The sequence below is a fragment of the Oryza sativa genome, chromosome 5 (genome assembly GCF_034140825.1).
Source record: "Oryza sativa Japonica Group chromosome 5, ASM3414082v1".
Classification (NCBI taxonomy): Eukaryota; Viridiplantae; Streptophyta; class Magnoliopsida; order Poales; family Poaceae; genus Oryza; species Oryza sativa.
In genome coordinates, this window is record NC_089039.1 from 24,444,891 (window position 1) to 24,460,435 (window position 15,545).

The following is a 15,545-nucleotide window of genomic DNA, read 5'->3' on the forward strand; positions in this document are numbered from 1 at the left end:
GGGGAGAAACCGTGGCGGGGCGTCGCCTAATATAGGAGAGGGGTGGACGAGAGGCGGTGCCAAGCCAACTCGGCTTCGGCTTTCCTTAACGGACACGGCGCCGCCTCGGCCTCGCGTTTGGTTTGGCCCCATGTGGGGCCCAGGCGCCAGCGAGACAGGTGGGGTGGACAGGCTGGTGGAAGTGGTATTCCGTGTTCGGGTTGGCTACGGGGGTGCGTGGACGGTTGGCGCGTCGGCAACGGCAACGCGGAAGATATTCGGTCGCGTGGACCGAGAAACTTCTCGGGTTCACGGGAGCTTCGCGAGGAGAGGGGGGGGGGGGGGGGGGGTGTGGGTGTGGGGCCCGGTCGTCTGTGGCTGCGGTTGATTGCTGACCGTTGGCCACCCGTGTATCATATGGTCCGCACGTATTTTTGGGGTTAAAAAAAGGCTTTTGCAGGATTTGCGGGGGGCATCGTGGACCGGGTCCACCCGGACCGGTTCCTAGGCGGTGGAAGAATTTTTTTCGTTTTTAGATTTTTTTTTAATATTTACAGAAATAATCTATCGACAAAAAAATTGCAGAAATAGGCGGCAAGCTGACGTGGCAGACGGTGGGTTGACCGCGCCGTCTGCCGCCGTCGGCCAAAATTGCGATTAGGCCCTTGCCGCCCATACAGAGGGCGGCAAGGGGCTAATCGCAATTTTGGCCGCCCATAAAGAGCTTGCAGCCGTACTTTTTTCATCTGGGTCCCTTGCCGCCGACCCAGATGAAAAAAGTACGGACAAAAGATTTTTCTATGTTATGTTAATAATAAATAAAGAAGTATTTATTGGTAAAATTTGTTAATATTGTTATAAAAATGTATTGAAGTTGGTTGTCGCGCAATTTCATATGTTAAGTGAGGTATTATTTTGTACCTTATTCGACGTATTAGTACTCGGATAATTTATATAGGCCTATCGCAGTCTGGGTCGTAGAAACATTATATGGACTTAAACAAGGAGAATTATGTAACATGAAGAAATAGTAGTACAATTTGAACATGATACAACTATTTGCATTGCGGTTACATAGATGATATTAGATTCGAACTAGGAGGGAGGTAATGCAATAGTTGAACACAACGACGATGTAGTAATGGGACAAGGAAGCATGACAGTAGAAATTTCAATATGCTAAGTTGTCCGATAATAGCTAACCCCTACGTGAGGATCCCTCTCCTCTCTCAAACCGCGCTTTAGTAACCCTGTATTGCTCTGGTAGTTCAAGCTGCACAACACGGCTAGGTGGAGTTAGAATCCTTCTGGTGTCTATCCATTCTCTGTATTGTTATCTCCTTGGTGGTTCCTGGGAGGAAAGAATAGATGTAAAGCAAGCAAAGTTAGTAAATGTTGTGAGAAAATAAGGATTCATGTAATCAAAATATTCTTACCATGAAATCATCGTCAAGAATATTTGGACAAACAAAGAACCTTCGACCCAATGTTGTAGGATTTATGGAACGAAGAAGCTGACAACGATCACCACACCTGCATCTTAGACAGGCTTCCCATGGAGGGAGTGCCGTAGTTAGCACCCGCCAGTCGCTCTGTTGTTCACGACATTGTCGTTCATAAGCCGCTTTTCTCTGTAAGTATTGCTCAGTACTTTCGGATGCGAAATACCAGCGACCTTCTTATAAACAAGTGGTTAGGTCGAGAACGGGATTTTCTGTATCGACCCACTCGATGTATGCGCAAGCCGTAGTGCGGGTCTGCCGAATAGAGTAGTGTTACGAAGAATAAAGCGATTGCCCATACGGAATGAATAAGCATATGCAGATAATAAAATACCTCACGGTCATAGTTAGGGCACCTAAAAAAGCGCCTTCCTCGAATATCAGGATTCCTCGAAGCCATTAGTTGGCATCGATCACCGCATAGGCAGAGAGGACGCTGGCACCAAGGTGGTAGTAGGTATACACAAGGATCGTTACGCCAGTTTGGATCCTCAACACCCCGGCGTCTAGCCATTGATGAAAGCCGGTCGGATTTGTAATGAAGCAAGTGGGGAAGAGAGTACTGAATGTGACTGAGTTCTGAAAGATTGTGAGACCTCACTCGTTAAGGCGACTTATATAGGCGCAAAAAATCGAGTGATACCCCTGACATGTGAACGTGGTGGGGTATGGTGGGTACGCCTGATTGGCGCCGAAAGTTACATGCATGATTGGCGCCGAAAGTTACATGCATGATCGGCGCCGAAAGTTACATTGGTCGTATGCGCCAAATGGCGGGCAAATACTCGTATCGCACGCGAATAAAGGAGGCTGCATCGGTGCGGCAGAAAGTAGTCGTGCATGCGCCGAAAGGTATCGTGTATGCGCCGAAAGGTATCGTGCACATATAACAACAACGTAGTCATTACACAAGCATACAGTATTGGAAAGTGAAGCAAATAAACAAAGAGAAGATTGCTCTACTGGCCCTGCCCCGCGCCGCAACCACGCTTGGTCCTCCGGGCCTGTGCTCACACGTGGTCCTGGGAGTAGGTGAAACGATCCGGTGGCACAGCACGGGTAGCACGAGTGTCCTACGGAGGAGTGGCCTGCGCCTGGTCCTGCGTCTGCACCGGCGGTGCGCCTCCCAGCTGTGAGGGGCCGATGACGTCCTCTGTCGAGCCTGAAGCGAAGTCAAAGTCAGTGATGTCGAAGAGCAAGGTGGAAGGCAGCAAGCGGTCCGACGAGGTCCCAGCATGGTCCAGTGGTGGACCCTGACTCGACGTGCCGGCTGCCTGTGACGAAGTCCCGGTGTACTGCCAGAACTGCGCTGAGTGCGAGGTCGACGCAGTTGCCTGAGACGCTGACCCTGCAGCCTGGGAGAAGTGGGCGGCCTGCGTCATAGCGAACTGGGCGAAACCTACACATCGACAACAGGACCCTTGTAAGCTAAGACATAAAATGCATGTAAATTGATTGTCGAAGTAATGTTGTTTTTTTAAGTACTTGTGGGGGGCACAACAGAAGGCCTAGCCGAGGAAGGCGGGGTGCTGAACGGTGCACGAAACCCTGAAGCAATCGGCAAGTGAAACGGCTCACTTATATGTGCGAGGCATGTACAGAAATAGTAATAAAAATACTTACCTCCGTGCGGAGGGGGAGTCGGCCTAGGAACGTGCGCAGCTGGACGGGGACCAGTCGGTACGGGTGGCCGCTGTACAGCTGCGTCTGCCCGAGCAATGTCGTCTGCACGACAGGTGAGCACTCGGAGAATCGAGCGCATCGACTCCACCATCCGCGTGTACGTTGTCAGGTGCTCCTCTATGGGTACCGGAATCCCCGCGCCTAAACGTTGGATCGTCGTTGAACCATCAACGACGACCCGGTTGATGTCGTCGACCTGCATGGTTAATTTGTTCGTAAATATTCGTAAAATTTGACGAAGAGAAAGACATGAAAACATAAAGGAATGGTGCGATGCAGGGTACTCACAGCACGAGCGAAGTCCTGGTCGCGGTGCCTGGCGTAGAGGTCTCTAGTGCTCGCAACGTGGGGCTGCTGCTCCAAGGGAGCGAAGGTGACCCTAGTACGGGTGCGTGGCTGGTACCAGCGTAGGTAGGCCTGGTACGCCTCCTCAGTGTGTGGCTCTCCCTCGTGGTCCACGATCTCCTCAGTTGCGAGCTTGGCGGGCCAGTCCTCAACAAAAGTCGCCAACTTGGCGGGCCAGTCGCCAGCTGACTGCTGACCCTTGCGCGAGTACCTGCGAATTAATGTGTAATATTAGTGTGAAACGACAGATGTTACAAATTATTGTGAACATGTAGATTTTAATGCAACAACGGAAAGCGTAGTGAAAGATCTTACCGGTGAACAGCAGCTGGGACGGTGGTCGGAAACGGTACTGGAAAGGGCTGACGGAGGCCGAACTGTCGCATCACGCGGAAAGGGGCGTGAGGCTCAACGCAGATGTCGAAGACCATCGGAACCGTAGTCATCTAGTACGCCTGGTCCCTGGTAGAGAGTGTGGACAGACCCAACGGCGCACGAGCCTGGGTAGCCGCGGCACTGTAGGGCTCCCACACGACGTCAGTCGGCAGAAGGCGGTCGAACTCCATAACAAACTCAGGATACGACCGCCTAACCTGGACGTGAGCCCATCGGCGCTGCAATACGAGACGATCGATGTGATGTATAATGAACTTAGCAATTAACTTAACAATACGATAAGATCGATGCAACGTACCTGACGACGTGTCACGCCCAGAAATTCCCGAATAGAATTCCAAGCAGAATGTGCATTAAAATCCCCGTCCAGGACCGGCCGGGGTACACAAATGACAATGTTGACATTCAGATCCACGTCTTACAAACATCATAAAAGTCTTACATAAATGCAGCGGAAAAAACGAAAGACAACAGGAGCTAAGCCTTGACTAGAACTGCAGCGGGAACACCACTCCACATGCATCCTCGACGGCACGGACGAAGCCTACTCCTCGGAGAAACCTTCATCTGACACATACTCGTGCTCTGGGGTTGGGAAAAATAGAGCAAGACTGAGTACTACCCACTGTACTCAGCAAGTCATACCGGAATAGGGATATGATGCAGGGAATTATCAAAGAAGAGCTAGAGTGGTTCATTTGCATAAAGCGAGCATTTATAAACAGAAGTTGAAAGTTTTAAACGGTTGTAATAATTAATTAATATTAACTATCCACTGTCCAACGCTATCCCACGTTGCAACAGGCCCAACCAGGCACCTAAACTATCCAAAAACAAAAGATTACACTAGGGTGAGACTAATCACGGTGAATCTGGTTGACCGCCCATAACTGCGGGCACGGCTATTCGAATAGTTTTACTCTGATCAGAGGTGTACAACTGTACCCACAAGACACAGCCCCACGACACGTTTCCGTGCGCCGACATGTCACCACGACATACCGGAAAGAGGCCGTGATAGGACCCTTCGCATAACCCCCTCTAACCAAGCACACCACACCTCAGGTTTCACCCCCACTCCTCGCAAGGCAGCGGGCAGTCCCCTCTCGTGCCTAGGTGAATCCGGAAGCGACAGAGGCCGTCGCAGGACCCGCCCCGCTCCATCACGCCCACCCTTGCCTGGATGCGTTGACTAGAGGAAAGCTATACTACAAGCCCAGCCATTGCCCACGCTGGCTTGTGGTAAGTACGATAAGTTCTTCCAGGGCATCCCGCGAACCGGTCCTTAACTGCCATGGGTGCGACCAGCAAAACCATGCACCCACAGCCCACCATGTGATTTATTTTAATTAACTAACACCAAAGCGGTGGCACTAATCCAACAAGACCATTAGAGCCAACAGTCTAAACATTAATAAGATCTTCCCCATTGTGCACTAGTTGAACTAAGCATGGCTAAGCAATCCCTAGTCCAATCTCTAGTCATGTTATAACCCCAAGCTGACAAAGAAACATGGTACAACAATAGCATGGCTATGACAATAGGTAAACACCCCATAGAAACATTATAAAACAATGCAATATTTGAAAGAAAACAATAGAGCATTTGCAATATAGGATCAACATGTTCAAGTGACAAGCATGACTTGCCTTGCTCTGTTGCTGGAGGAACCTCGGCGACTATTTCGAAGTACACCGGAGCGTTAGAGGAACCAGAATCTAGCGACATACAAGGCAAACATTGCAAACAGGCTATAAGACTACTGAAACAGGGAACAAAACCATTTTTAATGGATTCTACACATTTTTCTTGATTTACTGAGACTTGAATGGGCTTAAACGGAGCTCGGATGAATTAGTTATGAGTTTTAGAAGATTCACTGTGTTTATTACTATAAAAGAAAAACCTTAAATCATTTATTGCGCAATAAATCCCAGGGCTGACGTCAGCACGGAGGGGGAGCGGCGCCGACATGCGGGGCCCACCGGTCAGCGGCTCGGGAGAGGGAGGAAGGGGCGCCGGCACGCGGGGCCCACTGGTCAGCGGCTCGGGGGGGGGGGAAGGAAGGGGCGGCGGCGACCCGGCTCGGCTTGGCTCAAGGCCGGCCGACCGGCCGCGGCGACGGCGACGGCACGCGCACACGCGAACGCGTTGCCGGCGACGGCAACCGGCGGCGGAGGCGACGGCGCAAAGGCGACGCGAAGGCGGCTGCGCTAAGCGACGGCTAGGAAGGAGAGGGAGGGGAATAGATGGGAGAGGATGCCTCACCGAGGGTGGCCGGCGCGGAGGAAGACGATGGCGAACGGCAACGACAAGCCACGGGAGGACGACGGCAACCGGCGGACGGGCTTCGGGGTGCCCTAAGGAAGGAAGAGAGAGATTAGAGAGAGGGAGATGAACCACGGCGACCGGCATTCATGGCCGAAAGCGGCGGTAGCGGTTGAACTCACCGGAGCGCGAGGGGATGCTAATTCCGGCGACGAAACTCGACGGGGAAGGGGCAGCCGGGGTGGAGCTTAGCCTCGTGAACCCGACGGCGGCGACGGCGCGGTGCGGCGGCGACCCTAGCGGCGGCTAGCGGCGGCCGGAGTAGCGGAAACGGCGGCGGCGGGTGGTTGCACGGCGCGGGAGCGATGGGGAGCTTGGGAGAGTTCGGCGAAATGGGGAAAAAGCGAGAGGGGGCGACGGGGAAGCCTAAATAGGGGAGGAGAGCCCCGGACGTGGCCGGTAGGGGCGAAATTTCGCCGGCCAACGTGGGGAGTGGGGGAGGAGAGAGAGGCGGGATTCGAAAATCGAATCCCGGCCATCTCGGGCGCGGGCGCGGGCGGGAGAGAGAGGGGAGTGGGCGCGGGAGATGCGGCGCACGCGCGGACGTGGCTGACGTGGCCCGGAGAAGGCGGAGGCGTGGGCGCGGCGGCGGTTGCGGGCGCGGCGGCGCCGGCTGGAGGAAGGGGACGTGTCCGACAAGTGGGGCCCACCTGTCGGCGTCCCGGGGAGAGAGGGAGGGGCGACTTGGCTGGGCCTCGGCCTGCGGCCGGCCCAGCAGGGAGGAGGGAGAGAGAAGGAGAGAATGGGCCAGCGGCCCATTCGAAAAAGGGAGGGAAAAAGAAAAAGAAAAAGGAGAAAAGGATTTTCCTGGAATTAAAATATTGCTTGCTCAATTTTAGTTGGTTAAAATTATTTGTAGGGCTCTGAAAATTCCACGAAAAATCCTGTTAGTGGATTTCGACATGTAGAACTCAAGAAAAATTCCACATGCCACTTCCGATTATTATTTGCATTGATTTAAAAGGGTTTACTCTTGCTTTGCACCGGTATTTTCTTAGGGTCGCTTATAAATTAAATTTTTGGCTTGGGAGGAGAACTTCGGGGTGTGACACGACGGCACCACAGAGTACCCATCGTAGGGTAGTCGACCTCTGGTCGCTCCTCGTACAGTGACTCCTCGTACGCGTGCTGGTCCACCTCAGGGCGGCCGATCGCAATCCTCTCAGCTGCCCAGATAGAAAGAAAGAGAGGGCACCCACCAAAGGTCGCGCTGGGATCCGTCTTCGTGCAAGCCTCACAAAGTGCACGGTACAGAGCCGCCAACAATGCGGAACCTCAGCTCCACTGAGGCACCTCGCCTACCGCGGCGTCGGCGATGCTCCTGGCGTAGTGCACGAGTCCCTTGTCGACCGCATGCCCGTGACCGCCACAGAACATCACCCAGCCAAAAAGCCAGAGCAAGTACGCCTCCAAACAGCGGCTATAGGAGTACTCGTCGGCCTCCGCCTGTAGCTGCTCGACCTGCAAGCCGTCGATAAAATGTTAGGCACCTTAACTGTGGACTAAATATGTAATACGCTTGTCATTTCGGTACAAAAACACTCAAGGTGAACCGAAGCAGCCACCTCTTCGTAGGTCCGGTGTTACGGTGGTGTGCCAACGGCTCGAGCGGGAGGTGCGGTGCGCGCTGTACTAGTGCGAAACGTGCCGTCAGATCGTCCTGCCAGTCCACAGCCGTGGTCACTGGCCCAACAGCGTCTCCCGCGAGCGGTAGCCCCAACAAGTACGATACGTCCTGCAGGGTAGGGCTACCTCACCGCACGGCAAGTGAAAAGTGTGTGTCTCTGGCCTCCATCGGTCGACCAAAGCTTCTTGGAGGGACCTGTCCACAGTCCATCGTCTGGCCGGGTCCGCGTCGCCGGCAGCAGCCTCCACCAGCCGACACATCGGTAGGAGGCCGGCCTTACGCAGCCTGCAATAACAAATTAATATGTCATTATAAAAAATCTTACAGCGCAACTAACTTATAGTAATACACTGTTCGTACCTCTCGACGAGTCATGAACCGTGAGTAGCTCACCGCACGTCCGTGCCCGGAACGTCCCAAGCTGAGCCCCCTGCACCGCAGTAAGGTGAGACCGGTGTCGGTGATCTATCGCCGGGTCCAACAACTGAGGTGTATCCTGACGTGCCATCTCTGAAAAATATAGTGTTTCGTGTTAAAACAATTCAGAAAGTAGTAATGTAAAACAAAAGATAACTTGCAAAATTATGAAATAGTAATAAAATCATGAGAATAATTATGTACAACAAGAGTACAGGCTATTTAAATATAGCAAACGTTACTAATGGTACACTCCGATGACGTGCAATTTAACATATATGTAGAGCTCGATAATATAACATAACATTACGTGTCGAAGTCCGACATACATCAGCATACCTAAAGACGTTAGGCGCCTTAGTCCGACGTTACATCACGAGACCAAAAGACATGACATGCCGAAGTCTGACATTACACGACGAAACATAGAACATAAGAACTACACCACGTAGCCAGACGTGGCACGACGACGCCTAGGACGTGGTCGAGTGGAGGTAGTGCCTTCACCCGTAGGGCGAGCTCCGTCTGCTGCTGATCCTGATAGTCCTGCCTCCGCCGCACTTGGTTTCTCCTTGTCTTTAGGACAATGCTTGTAGGTGTGCCCTTGTTCATCGCATTTGCTGCAACGCTTCACCCTGCCAGCCTCCGACTCGTCCATATCGTTGCGGATGCGACGAGTCCTCCTCCTTCCAGCCTTGCCTCGGAGCTACGATGGGTCAGGAATATTGAGTACTTCATCGTTAGTCTCTGTGAACTCCCCAGCTATGCGAACCCATAAATCTCGCCGCTCCATGTATGATATATTGCTTGCTTACTGAAGTACTGTGACACATATACTGCATCTGGTATGCCACACTCCGCTGCGGCAGCAATGACATGGGTGCATGGCCTGTGGAGCAGCTTCGGCTTTGCACAAGAGCAATGACATGTGCCGTCGGCTTTGAGAACACACTCCTGCTTCACTCTCTTGCGGTAGATACCCCTGCCTGCCTTATCTTGACATAGTATCTCAAACCTGTGCTGTTGGGTACCTTGCACTAGAGCTCGATGTTTCATGGCCTTTTTACGCAACTCCTCTAGCTTTTTCTGCATGAAAGCTCCAAACAAAATGCTGTTGTTCAGCATAGAGGGAAGAACTGCCGGGAACCGATCCCTACAATACCTGCATGTCCCATGTAAAATGAACTCCACTATGCCAACTAGTGGCAGTCCACGGACACCGCGCATCACCCAGTTGTAAACTTCTGCCAAATTTGTTGTCATTATTCCATATCTAGCACCACTTGTGTCATACGCCTTGGCCCATTTCTCTTTTGGTTCATGCAGAATCCACTGAAAAAATTTCCGAATCTCCAATCCAGTTCTTCTAACCAATGTTGGACTATCCGTTGGGAGAGGTCCAAGAGCTTGAGGAGGGTCAGCAACGGCGGTCGATGGAGCCGCTGCACGCTGATCACTGCATTTGGCTGTCAACTCATCTAATCTCTTCCAAAGCTCATTAAATTTTTTCTCCTGGTTCTGATTGCACAGCCTCTTGAACATGTTCATGAGCTCCTTGTTCTTGAATTGCTTGAAGAAATTAGCTCCCATATGACGCATGCACCACCTACTCTGTACATCTTCCCAAACACCGGGGTATCCTCGTTCCATACTCCCAAACTGCAACTCTTCTATCGCTCGCAGAATGCCAGCGTGCCTATCATGTATCAGGCACACATTTGGCCTCATACCAACAACTTTTATTTTAACCAATTTCAGGAACCAGTACCAGCTGTCGGTATTTTCACTCTCAACAAAAGCAAATGCCAAGGGCAATACCTGATTGTTCCCATCTACCCCTATTGCTGTTAGTATCTGGCCCTGATACTTTCCTGTCAAGAATGTCCCATCAATGCAGAGAACAGGACGACAGTTCACGAATGCCATCTTGCATGCATGTAGAACTAAGAACGCCCTTTGCAGCACACTCTTGCTAGGATGATCAATTGAGGGGAATTTCTTCACTTCGTAAGAGCTCCCAGGGTTTCTTTCCTCGATAACACCAAGCAGGCGTGGCAAATTGTCATACGAGGCTTCGTAAGTTCCAAATCTCATCTCTATTATTTTCTGTTTGGCCCTCCAGGCTTTGGCATAGCTAATAGTATACTTGTATGTCTCTTCGATGTGTCGGATTATTGACCTTGGTTCATATGTGAGATTATCGATAACATGCGCATACATCTCAGATGCAACAAATGCACATGTAATGTTCCTGTGGTATTTCTGAACACCAGGTAGAAAACATGTATGCTTGGTAACGACTGATACTGTCCAATAATCCTTCCATTTCCCCTTATACGCGTGCACTCTCCAGGGACAACCATCTTTTTCCTTAAAACACCGAACTTTATATTGCGACCGGTTCGACTTGGCAATCCAAAACTCTCTATGAAGTGACACTGCAAAATGTTTTACTGCCTCCTTTATATCTTCTGCTCTACTATAAATCGCTCCCTGAATAACCTCATTTTCTTTGTACTCCCATCTCACACTATCCTCTTCAGAGACGATCAGCCCAGAAAAATCCTCACTAGCCCATTCTGCTGGATTAATATCCGTCTCATCATCTGACGAATCACCTTCCTCTACACGCTCGTTGTCAGAATCCTCCCTCTCCATTTCATCCACAATGGCACCGACAGTCTCCCCCTCGTCGGCCACTCCACCTGGTTGAATGCCCACTGGAGCTACTACGCCCCCGTCCTCTCGTGCGTTGACCTCCTCCACAGAAGTCTCATTTACTTCAGCACTTGGTCCCTCGCCATCATCCATGTTCATCTGCACACCTGGATCCTTCGGGTGAACAAACGGAACCAAAGCTAGAGGCCACCCGCGTTGCAATGCATTTTCCAAATACCATCTCCACACTCGAGAGTTTTGAACTGGCATTAGTTCCCAATAAAAACCCTCAGTTGCCCGACTTACTATAACATTGATTGTTATGTCACTTGTCTGTGGATCAACTCTGAAGCCCCTCATTAACCATCCTTTTATAGAAGGTACACTCCTCTCAGCCGGTCTATCAATTCCCCTTTCTGATACAATAAAATCTGACAGATCTACCCTAGTTGGCCCGTAACGGACGTTTCCTGGTCCATGGTAAACTTGGAATATTTGTTTGTTCGACATATCTGTCAACGAAATAACTAGATCATATTACTCTTTCATGCAATAAACATCTACAACGTAATATCTTCTTGTGTAAGCCAATGCAACGGTAATGTATTGATTCTAAACTAGCAGATCTACGTAGTTACCGATATCTACAATACGCACTTCTAGATTAGTACAACTAAAACCCTAAAAATATAATGCATTTATTCAAACAAATTTTTAAAGAATACACACTATTTAACTCAATATTCACATATAGGATCTATGAATATTACCTGAAATCGGCGTCTGAATCCGGCAGGGCTTCGCCCCTTCTTCTCTTCTCCTTCCCTCTCTTCTTTTTTTTTCACTGGAATTGAGGAGGGAAGAATGAGGGCTGGGGGCTGGGCGGCAGGCCTTTTATAGGCAGCGAGGCCTGCCGCCCAGCCAGAGGGCGGCAAGGGGCCGCCTGAAAAATGGCCGGCCCCGACTAGCTTTTTTGCATTCGGGCCCCTTGCCGCCCCACCAGAGAGCGGCAAGGGTTTTCCTGCAAAAAACCCTCCCTCCGTCACCGCCCGTTCCTCCCCCGTTTGCCACGTCAGCTTGCCGCCCCAGAGGTGGGCGGCAGGGTCTATTTTTGTAATTTTTTTGGCCGACAGATTATTTCTGTAAATATTTTTTTAAAAAAATCTAAAACCGAAAAAAATTCGGCTGTGGAATCGGGATTCTCAGCGAAATGCCGGACTGGGGCCCATCCGGACGAACGTCCTAGCTCGGCCCAGAATGAAAGAAGTTCACTTTGACTCCCTTAAAAAGTGACCCGAATCTAATCCATAACCCTAAACAGCAAAACCAGATATCTCGACCCCCAAACTATTGAAACAGGCGCAATTTGACTCTCTTGGCGGTTTTGCTGATGTGGCGGCGCAATTTTACTCTCTTGGCGTTTTGTTGACGTAGCGCTTACGTGGTGGTAGGGTTTACAAAACCGTGCGGTTACCATGCACAGTAACCTTTCCAGTTTTTGAAACCACGATATGTCTCGCGTTTACCACACCTTATCGCGGGGTGCGGGAACTGCGCCAAAAAGGTAAGAGGAACCCTGCGTGGCGGTATTGACGGGGTCTTCTTTACATGTGGCGTTGACGTGGGGCATAAGTGACATTAGAATTAAAAAAAATAATTCATTTATCATTTACACAAAGACATGGGGACCCACTGACATGTGGGTCCTCTCTCTCCTCCCCTTCCTTTTTCCTCCTCCCTCTCTCCCTTCTCTCTCTTTTCTCTCCCCTTCTTCTTCCCCTTCAGCCGGTGACGCGTGGCGGCAGGTAAGCCTGTAGCGGCGGTGGTAGAGGAAGTGGCGAAGGACGATGGCGAGCAGGAGCAGGCCGACAGCGACAAGGGAGTTGGGCAGCGAGAGGGGGAGGAGGTGGCAGCGCGACTCACTGCGAGGAGCAGGGCAATGTGGTCGTGGCGGCGGGGGTCTCGGCAAGCCGCGCAAACGAGGGGGAGGAGGCGGTGGCGCAGCTGCGCGAGGGGCGGAGGCGGAGCACACGGCCGGCCTGCACGCCATGGCGGCGGTGGCGGGCGTCGATCTAGTTGTAGGAGCGCGGCGGCGGCGAACGTTGTCGGGGAGATCCCCCACCTCACCCTATCCATGGCGGCCACCGCCGGATGCCACCGTCTTTGCTCCCCGCCACGCTTGCGTCTCCGCCACTCGCCGCCCCCGCCGCCATCCCCACTGTCGCTCCGGTGGTGAAGAGAAAGGCTGGGGGAGAGAATGAGAGAAGGGGGAGAGAGAGAGAGGAGAGAGGATGACATGTGGGACCCACATATCAGTGGGTCCCATATGTCATCATTTGTGTGAATTATAAATGAATCATTTTTTTAATTATAATGCCACATAATCGCCACGTCAACGTCACATGTAAAGAAGACCCAATCAATAGCGCCACGTAGGCGCCATGTCAGCAAAACCGCCCTCCAAAACCACAAGGGAGTCAAATTGCACCGGTTTCAATAGTTCGGGGGTTGAGATATCCGGCTTTGCCGTTTAGCGTTATGATTAGATTCGGGTCACTTTAAGGGAGTCAAAGTGAACCTATTCCGCGCAGAATATCTCTTCCGGGATGGGCCACTTTTCCTCGGTTTGGTTAATGGGCTACTCGTGGCTCTGTTGCTTTATTGGGCCGATGAGATGTCACGTGATCCTCACCTGCTTGGGCCCACGAGGAGGACTCATTTGCTCTTCTTTTTATTACCACGACTGTCCAAATGCTTAATGCTTTTGTTTTGTTTTGTTTTGGGAGGGTTGCCTCAATTCTACGAAAGCACAGGTTTTGAACTTTGTTTGTGTGTAGGGGGAGTAGTATGTGTTTTTGGTCTTAATATATATGTTGGCTGAAAGAGCATGATATACATGTGCTTTTGAAACAAAACGTTGCCATCATTTCCTTGCTAATTCAGGAGAAAACAGTAAGCATATACTCTACGTTTCATCGTAGTAAGTCGTTTAGACTTTATATAGTTATTTTTTTTTATTTTTGCCAAGTTAGTAAAAAAATATAGCAATACTTTTAATACAAAATAAACATATTATCAAAATATATTCAATATTACATTTAATAAAACTAATTTGGTATTTTAAATGTTGCTTAAATTTTATATAAACTTGATCAAGTCAAAGCTACTTATTCTATCTTACTACAAAGTTGATGACCAATCAGGATTTGAAATTTCGTTTCGAAATTTTTGAAATTTTGGTAATTTCGCCCCCACCGACAAGCTCATATCTTGCCCGAAATTTTTGGTTGTTTTACATTTTTTTGTGAATTTGGTCAAATTTTATTTAAATTCATTCAAAATCAGTCAAAATTTCAAATATTTTCGGCCAAAATTTTCGAAATTTCGGTAATTTCGGTGCTCCCGGCAGAAATAGCAATTTCAAAATTTAAAACCATGTTCCCAATAACTCCTAAAGCTTCACATGCAAGTGTGTCACATTATTACCCGCGAGTAATTATTATCTAGAGTGTTTTAAATCGCATGCACGTGTAACATATCATTATCCACTAGCAATTATTATCTATAATATTTTCAATATCATGCAAATATAACATATTATTTACAATTTTGTTGTATTTTTAGAACTTAATATGTAAACAATGTCAAATTATTATCTCCATATTATTTAACATATACATGTATCATTTCTATAGGGTATAACATTTATTCATCCACATATCTCACAGTAAAACGTGAGGTATCAACTAGTATAATATAAAACTGAGAAAATACTTAAGAAATGCAGCTACTAGCGGGGTGGGACGGGAAGGACTCCCGTGAAAAACATGTTAAGTCCTAATGGTGCAACCAAACAGCCCCTAAAGATGCTAGGATCCATCTGCCATTTAGGAAAATCAAAAGACCAATCTCAGGTTGACTTGCATAGCATCTTAAAACTGCTTCGTGTGTAGTGATGAGTAAGTTTGCTAGATCAAGAGCATCTTAAACTGATCTGGAAAGAACGTGTTTGGTTCTATCTCTGTCCTTTTTAATTACTAGTTTTTATATCAGTACATGTATATGGTTGTCTTTTACTATACTACTAATAACTTAATGATTTCTTTAAATGAAGTTGACGTCCTGCAGATGAAGATACAGTAGGAAAGATCAGTCGATCAGAAAATTCAATAGAGCGTTAAGCCGCTAACGCCTTAACCACCTGATACCATGCCAGGAGCAAGAGCAACATAAATTTCATAAGAAATACAGCACAAAATGGAAAGAATACCGAATTCCAAACATGTCATCAAGTGTGTTTGGTTGGATGAATAAAATTGGATGGGAGATAGTCGTCTAATTCTTTGATTAAAAAAAAGATAGTCCTCTAATTCTTTATCGTGTTTGGTTGGAGGGCATGGGCCCATAAAAAAAGAAGAGTAAAGTTTACGGGCGGTTCTTAAACTTATAGCGGTATGTCATCTAGGTCCCTAAACTTTCAAAATGCAAATCCATGTCCCAGAACTTGTCATTGTGTGTCATTTAGGTCCCAAATCGCCACAACCCCTTCAGGATCTTACGTGGCGTGTATTTGGCATGCCACACGGACATGACATGGTATTATTTTGAC